Below are 16,943 nucleotides of genomic sequence, written 5' to 3' on the forward strand. Positions count from 1 at the left end.
TGAATGTCTGCTTAACGTCTTCCAGCAGGTCGGCAAGTGCTTTCAGTTTAGACGCATTTTCCTGAATGTGCTTGTATTTTTTCCAGCATACCTTTAAAAGCCGTCTTAAAGCGATTATATACATGTTTCTCTGAGTCTTTATTATCCTGCTGCAGCTTCTCACTTGTCTTCTCGCTTGTCTTGAGCATACCATTTATTTCTTTCTTTATCTCTTGCTTAAGCTCAGCGATCATTACCTTCAGTTCGGACATATCATTTCGGCTTTCGTGCACCGTAGGTGAAGCGGCGAGCCCAATTACAACCGATGCTCCCGGCTCACGAGGAGTAGATGAAAGCGCAGACTGCAAGGCCTTTTCCAGTTTCAAGTGATCTTCTGGAATTGGCGAGCTATTGTGACCTGCATCACTTGCATATTCGCTCCCATTTTCGCTCTCAACTGGAAACGATGCAGCGACTGTGTTCCCGAAAAGTCTGGGCTTTCGCCTGTCTGTTCCAGGTCAGTCTCTGAATGGCCGTACCTTGAACTTGGACTTACCTGTCTAGGCCTGGATGTAGCTTTAGGTTTCTTTTCCGTTTCTTTCTGAGCCCCTTTCTTACTGCTCATGTTTATATATGCTTGCATATACTGTAACAGAATCTCCTCAGGTTGGGTAAATACAGGATACCTCGGGATAATAAGAAATAATAGAAAAAACAACACCGCTGCTAATGGAGCTCCACTTCAGACGTCCATCTCCCACAACAGACGAGACCAACTCTTTCTGAAGTTTCTGAACTTTTATATTTTCATTGGAAACAGTGAATGTGGGAGGAGTAGTAATTGGACATTAAAAAGTTGGTACGACGCTGGGAAAATTGCTTCGTGAACGAAGGTGACTAACGTAATGTAATTTGTTTTTCAAATTCTTAATAAATAAAGTTAAAAAAAAGTGTGGAAACTTTTTGAACGTCCCTGGTAAAAGCAGGAGATCATAAAACATCATAACAACCTGGCCATGCTTTGTTAGTCTTTGCAAAAATATAAAGGGACTAGAGTATTGGAATGGGTGGGGACTTTTCTTTCTCTATAAATTAAAGGATGTTCCACCTTTCTGAAGGGAGACCTGACTGGAGCTATATGTCAATGCTGTCAGATAAATGCCAGACACACAGCACCTCTCATCGCTTCAATGTGATGAGGATAGACTTTGGTCAAGACACAGTGAGTAGAGCAGAAAGAGCAGGAAAAGAAGAGATTAAAGAATTAACTTTAATGAGCCACGGGAATTTCTATAAAAAAAACTCTTATACACAGTATGAGCCCAACATAACGAAGAACTTGAATGATGAGAGATCAAATTATTAACAAATAAGCAAAATATGCCTGAGCTGGAAAACACATTTTTCTTTTTCAGAATCATCCAACTGTGTTTATAGTGTATATTCATCCAGGAATATAAATAAACTTCTTTTAATCGTGTAGCTTCCAGAAAGTATTGCTGTGCATAAATAAATACTTTACAGTGCATACTGTAAATTAAACTCTTAAGAAAGATTAAGAATACACAAAAATGCCCTTTTTGATCTACCTAAATGTAAAACTATGTCGACATCAGATTAGCTCAGTGCTCATGACATTATATAGGTTGGGCCCTTTCTACTATAGATTGGACGATAGTGGTGAAAGGGTTAATATTAATGAATGCACTGTACCATTATAATGGGATTTCAGTCTAGATTTACTGTAAATGCTGACCTGATGGGACTTCTCTCTCTTTCATAGCCAAGTTACTGCAAAGTTTGGGGGCAAGGCTCTAACACATACAAGCTACCTTCTGATATGAACAAGTTCTGACAAAATAAAGAAGACCCGAGCTACATACAGTATGTCTTCATGCGTCAGATTTGGAAGTTTGAAAACCATTTTATAAGCTTAAGAATAATTGCTGCTGACAAAAGAAGAGTGAGGTGACTGACTCAATCTGTCAGGTGCCCTTTCAAAGGGTGTTGAGTGCATCAATCTGCTTTATTGCTAGATGAAAGGAAATATGAGGGTTAAGAGTCGGTTAGCAGGATACCTGCCTATCAATACAGAACATTAAAGAATTTATTAACTGGGCACGTTATAAAGAAGATGGAAAAGCAGAGGAGCTGTTTAAAAAGTAAGTGAAAAGAGACTGAATGGTCCTTGAAAAAGGAAGGAAAGCAGAAAGAAAGCCTTAAAAACGGCAAAAAAAAAAACAGCTAAACCTGGGCACCAGGTATACTCATACTCATATAAAAGGTAATATATTGTTAAATATTAATTATCTGAGTGTCCAGACTTGACTGTAAGCTGTGTGGAGTTAATTTCTTTTACCAGTATTTGTGTTAGGATTCCTTTTCAAATTATGTTTTTGCATTCTCTAAGGTTTGATGACATATTTAATTCAATTCAGCACCTACATATGCAGTGTCTACAGCTCTCCCTTATCTTTATGCAGTGTTAGCATGAAGCATATTTAATTTCTTACATGTAAATGGCATGGTTTGACAAAACTCTTCATAATATATTAAAACAAACATTAAAATTCTGTAGTCAAAATCAAAACACGTTAGGTTGGGCATGCATAAAATAAACATTAGCATCAAGAAGAATGAAAAAGTTGATTTAGGTGAAGATCACACCACATATTAATGCAGAAATCCAGGTAATTCCAAAGGGTTCACAGCTTTATTTGAAATTTCCAGGTTTGAATATCAGTGGTTGGACAAAATGTGTTATCTACTGTATGATGAAGTGTTGCATTGCACAGCATTTAAAGGAATTGATTTGAAATGATTTAAGTAAAGCTTGTAGAATTTTCAATGCAAAAATATACATAAACCAGACAAACCCCTCAATACAACTTTATTACTTTAAAGAATAAGAAAGAGTAACCTGAAAAACATGCATTGGTGAAAACCGCAAATTACAGAAAAGTTTCTGTGGCCAACAACAAAAGTTTGTAAAAGATTTGAGCACAGTTCGTTTAAAGCATACACCAGTTATTTAACTGCTTTGGCAAAACCAAAATCCGAAAAAGGGATTCATCTGGAGTTGACTTGACAAAGTGTCTTGTTGTGTCTCATTTAAACATGGCCACTTCCTTCAAACACTTTTAAAGATCACATTAGAATTTTATTTAATAGTATTATAATAACTGTTCTCAGAAGATGCAATAAAATGGATTGTTTGGCAAGGAAATAAAATAAATTGCAAGTCTCAGGTAAAAAAATAAATGTAAGGTTTCACACATAAGAAGCAGAAATGTTAGATTTGAATACACAGCAGGAGATCCGAAGTACACCTTATGAGAAGGAGTTGGGAATTCATGGCGGACTCATCATTATCTACATCCAGACAGTAAACAGAAGCAAACAAAAAAGTTAATAGGATGTTCGGTTAAAAAACATGAAACATAATATGACAAGTCAAGGGAGTTGACTTAAGTTGCTTAAGTTATATAACACACTGGTGAGCCGGAGTACTGTGTGCTGAAAGTCCATCCAAGAAATATATGATTTTTTTTATTATATCTTTTGCCATACCTAGAGTATAAATGCATACCTGTTATTTTCATTTTAATGTGTTATTTTTGTGTAGTTTTGTGTATTCAAAAACTAAGAATAATGAACAGAGTAGACACCAGGGCAAACAATGCTGAATAATAAAGGACAGGTGTTAACTCTCTTGTTTGTTGATTAATACACAATGGCTTAATTACCCAAAACACTCAAAAATAATAAAAGTTAAAAAAAATATTTGTATTCTTAGATCCCTAAGTGACATAAATTAGTAAATACTTTGTGACTTCTACAGTGAGCCCTAGGGAATGAATTTGAGGGTCACGATACTACTACGGTACTATAATACTCAATACCACAGCTATGGTCATGTTAAAAAAAAAAAAAAAAATGATTACAATTAAATATACGTGCAACGTCTGCACAGTTGATAACATTGATTGTATGCTACATGTCTGCTTAATCTCTCACTGCAATGATAACTCTGGCAAGCAAGCAATATTTTTATGAAATAATGCAATTACAATTTTTTTTTTCGAGTGGCATGAATAAACTTCCATAGCTAGCTACTGCATGCTGATCTTTTTTATTCTACCTGTTTACAGTATGCTAATTTGACTGGTAGATGTTACTATATTTCTACTAATAATAATAAAATTAAGATATTAAAATCTGACTTCAGATTTTTATCTTTTTTTTTTCTTTTGCAAAGGAGCACAGCTAGTAAACACTTACAGCCACAAGTTTCATAATTTGGAAGCGCAGCTCACTGATGTTGGTTGATGAACTTCCTACCAATAACAGAACATTTCTTTTTTCGCCTAAATACTGACCAAATTTGAAGCCAGACTTGACCACTAAAATCCACCTAAGGAACAGAATAGTGCCTTCTCCTTGAAGTCTGGTAAAAGCTGCCACTCGGTGATGACCAGCAGGACATTCGTGACTGATGTCCAGTTGTAACCAATGAAATCCTCAAAAGAAACCACTGGCCAATTATGAGGCTTTGGTATTCGCTCTCAGTTCTGACCAATGAAATCCCCTTATTATGCTAGACTCGGATGGTTGTAGCGAGGGGTACTTGCACATGTGCACAAATCTGTGCTTTCTAAACTAAAATTAAGACTGTGTGGTATTAATGAGTATACCATCAACTGCACACAAAAATCAAAATTACAAACACTAGTTATGTGTTTGTTTATTATTTTTTGTTTTAGTTGGGTTCTAGTTTTTGGACATGTTGTGTTTTCATTTTTATTCAGTTTTACTTAACAAGATTATTTTTTGTTAATGTCATTCTAGTTTTCTTTGATAAGAAAAACACTGGGTGCAAGAATGATTGGTGTCCGGCCAATTGTGATGACAAAAGCCCAGGGACAATTTTTCATCCCAGTCCTTCCATGGTTTATGACAGCTATAGCTATTAATTCCACCAAAAATACATCTTTATTTATGAACAAAGAAACCTCAAATTTTGCTTTTCCTTGCTAAAAGTGTAATGCACAAAAGAGAATTGTGACCTCTGGTATCAGAGGATCACTTCCAGTGGCTTTTTGAGTGCTTGACCCACAATAGGTGCTTCTCTTGGATTTGTGTGCTATAATGTGACCTCTTGCCATTAAAATCCATTTGGTATTTCAATAGCTAGATGGGAATTCTGTTTTTTCCCTTCTTTGTCTTGTTAAGATGTGTTTCATCAGGAAAATGAAGTATACAAGGGGGTACCCAAAAATAAGCGGAATCTGTACCTGGCACGCCATCTAGACTTAGTTGTGAATTTTGCCGCTAGGGTGTAGCATACTTACAGTATTCTGTGGCAGTGGGCCAAGTGGCATTGCTCTGTATTGTTTGTATGGCATTCCGTGTCAGTTTTTCTTGGTGCTTATTAAATATGTTGTGCTATTTTTGTGATGGGTGATCATAAAGAACAACGAGTCTGTATTAAATTTTGTTTTCTGTTAGGGAAAACAGCTGCTGAAATTGTAGCGATGCTTGAAACTGCTTTTAAAGAGGAAGTTTTAAGTAAAACACAGGTCTACAAGTGGTTTTCACATTTCAAATGAGGGGAAACGTCACTTGAAGACCAATTAAGATCAGGCTGACCTTCCACAATTAGGAATGCTGAAAACCTTGAAAAAGTTTGCAATGCGATTTACAAAGATCGTTGTCGGACTATTGAAGAGATTTCTGAATTGACTTGTGCATCTTGGAGTTCTTGCCACCTTCCCTACTCGCCTGATCTTGCTCCGTTCAACTTTTTCTTGTTCCCGCATATGAAAAAAGAACTCAAAGGAAAGTGTTTTTGTACAGTGGAGGTAGTCAAAGAAAAATCGCTGCAGGCATTAGACAACGTTCCTCTTCAGCAATTCCAAAAATGTTTCCACCAGTAGGAAAACAGTTGGGACAAGTGCATTCATTCACATGGAGAGTACTTTGAAGGAGACTAAAGTTTCAGTAAGTAAAACTTATTAAAACAATTTTTTTTTCAGTTCTGGTTATTTTTGGGTACCCCCTTGTATGTACAGTAGAGGGGCCATAGTGTCTTTTCTAATCTTGTAAAATAATTTTTGGCCAAAGTTGTGAATATTATAATGCCATGCAAATATTCCATGAAATAAAAAGTAGGCAAAATTTGGTCCCGTAAAGTGCCCCTTCTCCCATTTGTGACCCACTGCCCACTACTGAACTAGGCTGATTCCAGGGCTGAGAGGTGTGAGTTAAAATAACAATTTAGTTTCAGTTTAAGAAAACCAATTAAGAGGAGACATGAATGAAGTTCTTAAAATTATGAAGAGAACTAGAACAGTGGGACCCAGCTGTTACTTTAGGAAAAATGTTCAAAAACCGGTGGTATAGATGGAAACTTGTTTAGGTTAGATTTTGCACAAACTATTGAAAGTTTTAATTTGGAAAAAGAACACACATAGAAAAAATTCCCCAAGAAGTGTGGTAGATTGTAGAAGTTTAGCGACCTTCAAAGCTCACTGTGATGATAGGTTGGAGAAATTAGGTGGATAGGATTGGTGAGCTTTGTTTGGCTACATGGCCTACTCCTGTCAAAATTGTTCTAATGTTCTAATTTATGTGCTGATTCCTAACAGCTCTTGGTGTTCCAGTATTGTTTTGAAACATCAATATAACATTTTAAGGTCCCTACACTTTGTCCAATCTTTCAAGGTGCTGATTTGATGCTGATTGTAGGTACTAAACTGCAGAGGCCTGTCCCCTGAAGGGCTACCTTCCTGTTCGTGGTATAGCACATACCAGTTGGTGTACTGTAGGTCACAACAGTTCCAAACGTGATCCAACAAATTGTAAGAAAGTATAACTAAGAACCAAAGTCATTAAGTCTTAATAGCCAAAACAGTGCACACAATAGGAAGAAGCAGTGTAATAATGACACACAGTAAGATCAGCATGAGGGTGATATCTGGTAAACCCACACATGGAGTGGAAATGCCCAAAGAGAAGAACTGTTTGTGAAGTTGTAAGAAAATCTGGTCAGTTAAGGAGCTGTCAGTGCAGGAAGCAGCATTGGCTTGACTGTCAACACAATCCATCAGAGCTCTATAAAACCTGGAAAATGAGAGACGAGCAATCAATCAGAAGCCGATTCACTCAGTTTCTGGTATCTACAAATATCATTATTTTAAATTTACTGCATCCTAGTCCAACATTTTGAAAACAAACACAGTCAGAAAAGGACAACAAATATTATATAATGAAAAATTAAACAGTCACTAACAGGAGTTTTTATTTTTAATGAATCATGGCTTGACTGAGAATGAGCACATGCATTGTAAATGTGATGTCTTAATCCCTAAGTAAACATTGCTTAAGTCATTGAGTAATTTTGTTATCTGTGTACTCTTCTAAAATTGCTGCTTTTAAATACATTTAACCTCAAAGTGACATTTGTTGATGATTAACTTTTAATAAAGTCTATCCCTCCTCTGCTTTTGTCCTGTGCCAGCTCAATGATTTGCACTCAGTTATGTAGCTCAGGTAACGGCAATGAGCAAAAAGGCAAAACACAACATGCTGTATAAAACATTTAATGACATTTCTTAAGTCATTAGAGGCACAAGCACTTAGTTGCATTACGTTAAATATAAATAGTTGTCTTATTGTCACATTCTTACTTGCATTAGTATGGTAACTTTAATATGAAAATATCTCCTGTCTGTTGTCCATTAAGAAAAGATTGCATATACTAAAAAATTAACAGGAAAAGATTGTGGGTAGAATTTCAAAAAAGGAAAGACAGGAAAGGAGGACTTTTGTATCCAGACGCTGCCCCACCTCTTACACCTTGGCACAACCTGCCAGATTGCAATTAAGCAGAATACCAAGCGGCACCAATTCTGGACACCATGACAGTCTGGTGTAACATTAAATAATTTGAGTGGAGATTTTGTTAAGATGTTGCCTTCATCTACATGGTGTTATCAGAAATTTAGTCAGAATTGCAGGAATTTTCCAAAGACAGGTCCAAAATGTCCATATGATTTTGAGTTGAGGCAGAAGCTGCGTGCTATTCTTCTATGACAGAAGTTCAATGTTGTTCTTCTACCACCAACACCCAATTTCTCCTGCATTCACCAATACTTTCTGCATACTGAAACTTATTGAACTTGTCAGTTCTGAACATTGGGCTACTTGAGGGTGTTCTGCTTAAAGTCGATAACCAATTGATGTTTTGTACTCACCTTATCATACTTGGGCCCAGACATTCATCTCTGCTTTTTAACTTCTTTAAGTTGACAGAGAAGGTACTGATGCATCTTTTATAGACAGAGCTGTTAAAATCGTCAGTGTTGCATTGAAGGTGGTCATTGGCAATCCCATATTCTGAAAGTAAGAACAAAATACAAGAGTCTGAACCATAAAATATCTGCTTAATGCAGTTCAGCAATGTTCACTATGGACCATGCATGTTAATCTGACTTGTAGAGCAGATGATTCCAGTAAAGGTACAAGGCAAGGGCTCGCAGTGAATGAGATGTCAACCCTAAACTCACATACCAGCAGTTTAGTGCTACCAATTAGCCTGACATGACACACCATAAAAACATACTACAAGGGCAGCTACCCTTTTACCCACAGAACTCATCATTTGTTCTGGTTGTTATTTGAATATATTTCACATCATCAAGTTTTTATTCCAGCTTCCAGTCTTCATTTGTTCTCACTAATCTTTTAAATATAAAAGTGATGGTTGTTGGCCAAGGTTCTTGCAAGTAGACCTGAGAAAGTACAGAATTTCATTATGCTTCATGATTGAAACAGGTTCATTAAAGGCAGACAATCGCTATCCATTCCATGCTGTGCATTATGTTATTGGAATATATTTTTCTTTTACGTCAGCAGCGTGTCCAGATGGAGTATCGCCACGACTGCTAAAGGCCTGTGCATTGGAGCTGGGGAGTCCTCTACAGCACATCTTCAACCTGAGCCTGGAACAGGGGAGAGTCCCGAGGCTTTGGAAAACATCTTGCATCACCCCAGTCCCATAGGTATCACATCCTAGTGAGCTGAATGACTTCAGGCTTGTCGCTCTGATGTCGTATGTGATGAAGACCATTGAGCGGCTGCTGCTTCACCACCTGAGGCCACAGGTCTGCCACGCACTCGACCCTCTGCAGTTCGCATACCAGCAGAAGGTGGGAGCGGAGGATGCCATCATCTACATGCTACACCGATCCCTCTCCCACTAGGGCAGAGGCAGTGGTGCTGTAAGAATTATGTTTCTGGACTTCTCTAGTGCCTTTAACACAATGCAACCTCTGCTCCTTAGGGACAAGCTGACAGAGATGGGAGTAGATTCATACCTGGTAGCATGGACCGTGGACTATCTTAAAGACAGACCTCAGTATGTGCGTTTTGGGAACTGCAGATCTGACATTGTGGTCAGCAACACAGGAGCGCCGCAGGGCACTGTACTTTCTCCGGTCCTGTTCAGCCTATATACATCAGACTTCCAATATAACTTGGAGTCCTGCCACGTGCAAAAGTTCGCTGATGACACTGCTATCGTGGGCTGCATCAGGAGTGGGCAGGAGGAGGAGTATAGGGACCTAATCAAGGACTTTGTTAAATGGTGCGACTCAAACCACCTACACCTGAACACCAGCAAAACCAAGGAGCTGGTGGTGGATTTTAGGAGGCCCAGACCCCTCATTGACCCCGTGATCATCAGAGGTGACTGTGTGCAGAGGGTGCAGACCTATAAATACCTGGGAATGCAGCTGGATGATAAATTGGACTGGACTGCCAATACTGATGCTCTGTGTAAGAAAGGACAGAGACGACTATACTTCCTTAGAAGGCTGGCGTCCATCAACATCTGCAATAAGATGCTACAGATATTGTATCAGACGGTTGTGGCGAGCACCCTCTTCTACGCGGTGGTGTGCTGGGGAGGCAGCATAAAGAAGAGGGACGCCTCACGCCTGGACAAACTGGTGAGGAAAGCAGGCTCTATTGTAGGCACGGAGCTGGACAGCTTGACATCTGTGGCAGAGCGACGGGCACTCAGCAGGCTCCTGTCAATAATGGAGAATCCACTGCGTCCACTAAACAGTATCATCTCCAGACAGAGGAGCACCTTCAGCAACAGACTGCTGTCACTGTCCTGCTCCACTGACAGACTGAGGAGATCGTTCCTCCCCCACACTATGCGACTCTTCAATTCCACCTGGGGGGGGGGGGGGGGGGGGGTAAACGTTAACATTATTCAAAGTTATTGTCTGTCTGTATACCTGCATTGTTATCACTCTTTAATATTTTCTTTATGAGTATGCTGCTGCTGGAGTATGTGAATTTCCCCTTGGGATTAATAATAAAGTATCTATCTATCTATCATTTTCCTGTAGTCTTGCTCTTTCTTGTGTCACGCATGTGTGTCTGTGGATTGTTTTCCTGACTTATCATGGGTAAGCAATTCCACCTCAGAATGAGAGGGAGTGCTCTCACTAACACCACGTTCTGCTTCCAGGAACTGACTCCGCCCCTTCCAGAGAGAGGACTATAAATCTGAGGCACTAACAGTAGGTGGCGTCTCATTCTGGAGACAGAGCTCTGATCCTGACCTGATTGTTATAACAAGTGTCTACTTTGTGTTACCTTTATTTTATGCACCATTACTGTTTAAAAGTAACTTTGATAATTAAATGGGGTAACCCAGCTAGCGCCATAACATTTCTTGGGATCGGTTGTCATACCTCACACAACCACTCTTGATACAGAAAAGGCTTTTGACAGGATTCAATGGTATTGCCTGTTTGTCGCCATACATGTATATGCTGCAAGTTTTGGCTTGAATATTATACATCTGTAAGGATTCATATATAACACTCTTACTCTCATATGAACAAAAAACACTGATTTCCTCCTACTAAAGAGGATGCCCCTCTTACCGATTCTTTTTGCTATTACAAAAAATGTATTTTAAGAAATATCTGAAGCACAGAGCTATTGTTCTATCGAATTGTTAGTGTTATTAGATAGATAGATAGATAGATAGATAGATAGATAGATAGATAGATAGATAGATAGATAGATAGATAGATAGATAGATAGATAGATAGATAGATAGATAGATAGATAGATAGAACTGAATGGATCAGCCAGAAAAAATATTTTGTTCTAAAAACCAGTAAGTCAGACAGAGAAAACAGCTACATGATATCAAAAAGAGAATCCTAATATTGGATTCTAAGAAAACCTTTATGCTGGTACTCTGAGTTACATCCCGAGTCGCGCACTCTCAGGGCTGATTTCATGCATCATAATGCTAACTCATCAAAGGGCCAGCATTCAATAAGCAAACAAAATGGCATCCTGAAAGTTAATCGGAAGTTCACATTCCTTAGGAGTACAAAACACAAGAGTCCATGTAAAACATGTTGACCAACAACCACAAACAAGTGGGGAAAAATAAAAGGAAATAAATCATTATAACACTTCCAGTATGATTTTGAAATATTTATTGTTTTTTGCCTGCTCTATCTAAAACCAGAAGGTATGATTTGTGGCTGGGCTGAAAATAATGAGCCTCTGCTGGGCAGACCAATGCACATCCTGGCCTGCTCCCTAGCTTGTTTTGGAGGCCTCATTCATTTTTGCTTTTGTTTTTTAACTTTTTCTAAATAATGATTTATAAGCATTTTTGTTACATTATACAACAACAGCTAGACAGCTGAACTGATGGCTGTGTTGTGGTTAGCCTTTGCCATCCACTTTATTATATAATGGCTTCAGTGTCCTTTCTCAGATGTTTGCAGCTGGATCAACTGCCCAGTATTCACAAAATCTGCAATCAGAACCCCCACAACCGCCTGAGACACATCCTGTTATTTTCTGTTTCACAGCCTTGGCTGTTCTTCTTCTTGTTTCAAGATGTAAGCACAACATAACATAACCTCCTCAAGCCTGCTTAATCCAGTTACTGAAACAGTAAAATTAATTTTTAAGTTTATAACTATTTTTACATGTTTGAAATGTTTCATTTTACTTGTAATTCCTTATTGTGTAGATGACTTACCCAAGTGCATCAAGAGGTATCCCACAGTACTTAAAATATGCCTTAATTCCATGACTTCTTCTTTTTTTCTCGTTAACACTGCAATATAAATTGAAACAATATTTATGTATTAAATTAGAATATACAACTTTAACAATTTTTAACATTTGTGTTCTTTTTTTTTTGCTGCCTACCCCAAGCCTCACCTCTTAAACTCTTGCTGCCTCTTTAATGAACAAACAAGTGGGCAGTAGGTGTGAACAGGCATCTAAACTGCAGTGGCGTAGCTAGAGGGGGCAAGGGGGGACATCTGTCCCCGGGCGCAGCATCCAGGGGGCACCGAATTGATGTTCCCCATTGCATTTTGGAAAACAGGAGGGGGCGCGAAATCTTCAGTTGTCCCCGGGCACTGAAAACCCTAGCTACGCCTCTGCTAAACTGCTGCCTGTTTGTGCGCATTAAAGCTCCTTACCATATAGTTCTTCCACTGTCTCTAGTTTAGACATAAAAGGGCAGTAATAGTTGGAGCAATGTTTGATATTAACTCAGAAAATTAAAAGTTTAAATTTGAATATAGTTTTATAAGGTCATTATTGTCACATGCACAGAGTACAGTGATATTCTTACTTGCATGTGCTAATCAACATGCCACTGCAGTGCAAATATTTTATGTTAATATTGTAGTAGCCACCAAGATTATCCTGAAGACAGGTGGGGATGGTTGTATGATTGACAGTGACCTGTCACACAGGTACACAGATCATGACATTGAATAAACCCCAAATTTTTTCAAATACAGTTTACAAGCCAGGGAAGGTTGGAGAATGCAGGCAGAGACCCTTGAAGTATAGGATAAATAAAAGCCCTTGCAAAAGACTGGTCTTTAGTGGATAGACAGCGTGTGATGGTGGCAGACAATCAGGGACAAGAATAGAAATGGCTAGTTGCCCAGTTGGTGTCTGCTATTGTACGAAGCATTTCCCGTGGTCATAACAGTAGAAAGGTGCTAATTATCAGAGTATTATCTTTCAGTGTTAAATAAATGCATCTGTTCTCAGGCATAACTGTCATTTGGTGTGTGCTTTTCTAGTTCAGTATCCGTTATAATATTTAAGACTAGCACAGCGCAATGTCAGGTCTGGTCAGGTAGGGGAGCATGTACTGGTACAGCATGTTGCCACACCCACGACAAGACAATAACAGCTTGGGATTCTGGTTGGTAACCCCTAGGCAGCCACATGGTCCAGTCCCACCCCCCAGAAGTGACCATCTAAGTGCCGCAGACAGATGTTATGTGGGCACCCTCTTGGCCTGGTCTAGTTGCTTAGATCCTCAATAATGAGGTTCCTGCGAGCCAGATCACCCTCGGTGAATCATGCCACATGGCCGTAGTGCCGCAACTGATGCTCTCTCACAATGTAGGTAATGTGCCTCATTTTACACTCCAGTAGCAGCCACTCGTTCAACACAAAGTCAAGCCAGCGATACCCAAAGATTCTCCAAAGAGACACAGTATCGAAGGAGTCTAGTTTTTTTCTCAGGTCACTGAATTTTATCCATGTCTCACAACCGTATAGCAAGACAGGGAGTACCAGGAATCTAAAGACTTGGACCTTCGCCCTTTTGCATAGATATCGGGAGTGACACACACCCCTTTCCAGCAACCTCATGACCCCCCATGCTCTCCCAATCCGTCTACTGACTTCATAGGAAGAAATGCTTATTTAGGAAAATCAGGCACAATGGTACAAAGGTAAGTCCATTAAGTGCATTTAGGAACCTCTGTTCACTGGATATGCTGGTCCTTACTTCCCTCTTTCTTTGTGCTTCTTGTTGCCTTTGTTTTCAAGCGTGGCAACTTCCAGGCAAGTAGCAGCCTTTTAGCAGAAGCTCCGTAGCTCACGCTGTTTTTTGTTTTTTTCTGAACTTATTTACTAGTTACTAGTCTTATTACGAGTCTAAAATTAGAATTGATCTAGCGTCTGGCTCATCACTGATAGTAGCCACTGGAAATTGGATAAATGGATTTTAAATGGATTTTAAATTTACCGATGAACTGCAATGTATACAAACCCAGGCGTTGGCTTGTCTTGATTGCGCTTCAAATGGGCTGCAAACTTGGATAGAGTTGCGAAGAGGACCCAAAGGTTTCCTGATGTCTGCAACACCTGAAACAGTAAAAGACACTGAGAAAATGAAAGCAAGGTGTATTAAATACTTCCATAATCGGCTACTTGCACTGTGATCGCCTGAGCAGCTCAATTAATCTTTACCGCAGGAGCTGTTTGTCCACTGATGGACAGGGAGTTGTGCTGACATAACAGTAAAAGCAAAGTGTAAAGGTTTTAGAACTGGTCTACCATCTATTGTAATGGGCAATGATTGATCACTGTCAATAAGATGGATGAACTGTCTGAGCTAATAGCAGACCATTGAGCATACAAATATAGTGGCATTTTGTGCTTTACAGAGAGCTGGCTTCAACCTGATATACCTGACACTGTTTTAATGCTGCATGGATTCCATCAAGCAGACAGAGACCCAATACGGTGTGGAAAAAAGACAGGAGGGAGACTGGTCATCTGTGTCAACAAGGAATGGTGTAAAAGGGTGCATATTATAGTTAAAACTACAGTTTGTAATTCAGACATTGAAATTCTGGCTGTCGGAATTCGTCCACATTATTTGCCCATCGTTATTAATGTTTATATTCCTCCCTCCACAAATGAGGACCTGGCAACGGAAATAGTTCATTCTGTTACCAACACTTTAATGATGACACACTCCGACCCTGCAGTTATACTGTAATATGTGGTGACATGTGACTTTGGAAGGAGCTATGACAAATTTTTGTCAGTTTGTGACCAGTTTTACTCGAGGAAATAACAGCCTGGGCCAGCTGTATTGAAATGTTAAATACCCTTTTAAGTGTAATCTTCTTGCTCCTTTAGGCAAATCTGACCACAACCTGATTCATATCTTTCCCAGCTGTTATTAGACAGCAGCCTGTCAAATTAAAATAAATGTGTGCAAATATGGTAGAGCTACTGTCTAAATGTACGCCTTAATGTCAGGGGGCTGAAGATGGTGCTTACTATTACTATGTCAGGAATATTTCACCCAACTCCTCCATGAGACATGGAATGATTGGCATTACATAAGGACACATTACTGTTGTTATTATTTTGCACTTTATACCGTTTGGGACTTCATTTATGTTCAGGTGTACTGTGCTTGCAATAAGTTTCCTGTTTATCACATTTTTATTGTTATTCTGGTGACAGCAATAAGTTTCTTCTTGTGATTTGGTCATCTCCATTTTATGTTAATAATTATATAGCATGTTTCATTCTTTGCCTGTCATGTTACGCTGAAGTCATGAGGCATATTTTGTCATATTGTCTTACCTATATAAGACGGTGGTACACAGCTTTTCTCTTCCAAGTATCGAATCTCTTTACTCTATCCAAAAAGTGTTAGAGGAAGCTAAAAGGTGACGATTATTTTATTTATTTTAATTTTTTTTTCTGCAAATGTTTTGACTTTGAGTTTTACTCAGTGTCTCCAGTTTCAGTTTATTTTGGTTTTCAGACCTTTGTCTGCTCCTCTGACTATGGTTTTTGCACTTGTTCTTGGTTTCTGACAACTGTTAATCAGATTTCTCTTGGCTTGTAGACCATTAGGCTGTCACTATGCTTCTGCCCATTCTTTTCTACTAATGTGTTCATGTCCTAATTACCCGATTGCCCAACCATAGTACCTGTAAGCAGAAACAGAACCAAGAGCTTAGTGTAAAAACATAGTTATAAAGTAAACTCAATACAAGATGCAGGGTCTGAAACGTGTTTATAATGTTTCTACATCTTTTGTAATGAATTACATTTATTATTATTTATTTTTACCTTTTTAACATATGTTAAATTTTTTTTTCAACCAGCCAAAGTAACCAGCTTTCCCCAGGTATATTTGTAGAATGGGTTAAGTAAAGAAAACAAAGGTTTATGTATTGTTAAAATCGTGTTTCTGATGTTATTGCCACCTATCGTCCACACTGCCTCACTATGTCTCTGCTCTCATGAATCAAAAATTTGTTGTTTTTGGGTCTGATTATATTCCAGAATTGTGGTAACTCTCTGCTGGGTTGTAACCATGAATGCTGTCACATCTGATTAGTCTTGTTAGTTCAAGTTCAGTTTGTACTGCTTAAATTATGAAGAAAAACCGACAGTACAGGAGTTAATCAACAACTGTTTTGATTCTCCTTTGTGTTGTGATGCACTTCCAACCTTCAACAAACCTCACCCAAATCCCCCCCTGCAAAAGCACACCATTCTCCTATTTTTATTACAGTAAATTGAAGCAGCATGTTGTGTCAACCGGGTAAGTAATGTTAAATTCTAGTCATTTTGTCTGCTAGTCTGCCTTTAGTCTGTTTAGATGTCTTACTTGCTCCAAGGAAGAAGGGGGCACTGGTGTGCAAATTGAAGCACACTGGGACTTCCAGGGTCAAAATTTAAGTTTCCTAAAGTAGACTGTCTTGTCCATATGGTCCTAGAGAGCAACTATGCAAAATTTGGTTCTGATCATTCAAAAGGTGTAGGATAGTATAGGGAACATGGCAGACAGACAGACATTTTATTTTTTATGTATAGATAATGTCACCACACAACTATTTTTTGTACATGTTCTGAAAGAAAATTGTTGTACTTTTGGAAATTGACAGTTAAATGGACTGGAAGATTAAAACAGATGAAAATGAGCAGGCAAAAAGGGCTGGAAGAATTCATAAACTGAAAGGTAAATTCTTCGACATCAAAGCCAAAATGGAGAAACTCAAATCAAAGGTAAAAAGGCTGTGGAGATGACGTCAAAAACCAATACTAACAAGAGAACT

At 38.7% G+C, this 16,943-nt stretch overlaps 1 long non-coding RNA gene across 1 annotated transcript; it reads right to left on the reverse strand.

Annotated features, from left to right (window-relative positions):
- Positions 1-3,959: 3,959 nt before the first annotated feature.
- On the reverse strand, positions 3,960-14,544 carry LOC127529040 (uncharacterized). The gene is made up of 4 exons (XR_007935696.1): positions 14,099-14,544; positions 12,071-12,148; positions 8,235-8,376; positions 3,960-7,101 (listed from the first exon to the last, which is right to left on the reverse strand). It is a non-coding gene; the product is annotated as an uncharacterized LOC127529040 (long non-coding RNA).
- Positions 14,545-16,943: the final 2,399 nt, after the last annotated feature.

The sequence above is a fragment of the Erpetoichthys calabaricus genome, chromosome 8, assembly GCF_900747795.2.
Source record: "Erpetoichthys calabaricus chromosome 8, fErpCal1.3, whole genome shotgun sequence".
Lineage (NCBI taxonomy): Eukaryota > Metazoa > Chordata > Cladistia > Polypteriformes > Polypteridae > Erpetoichthys > Erpetoichthys calabaricus.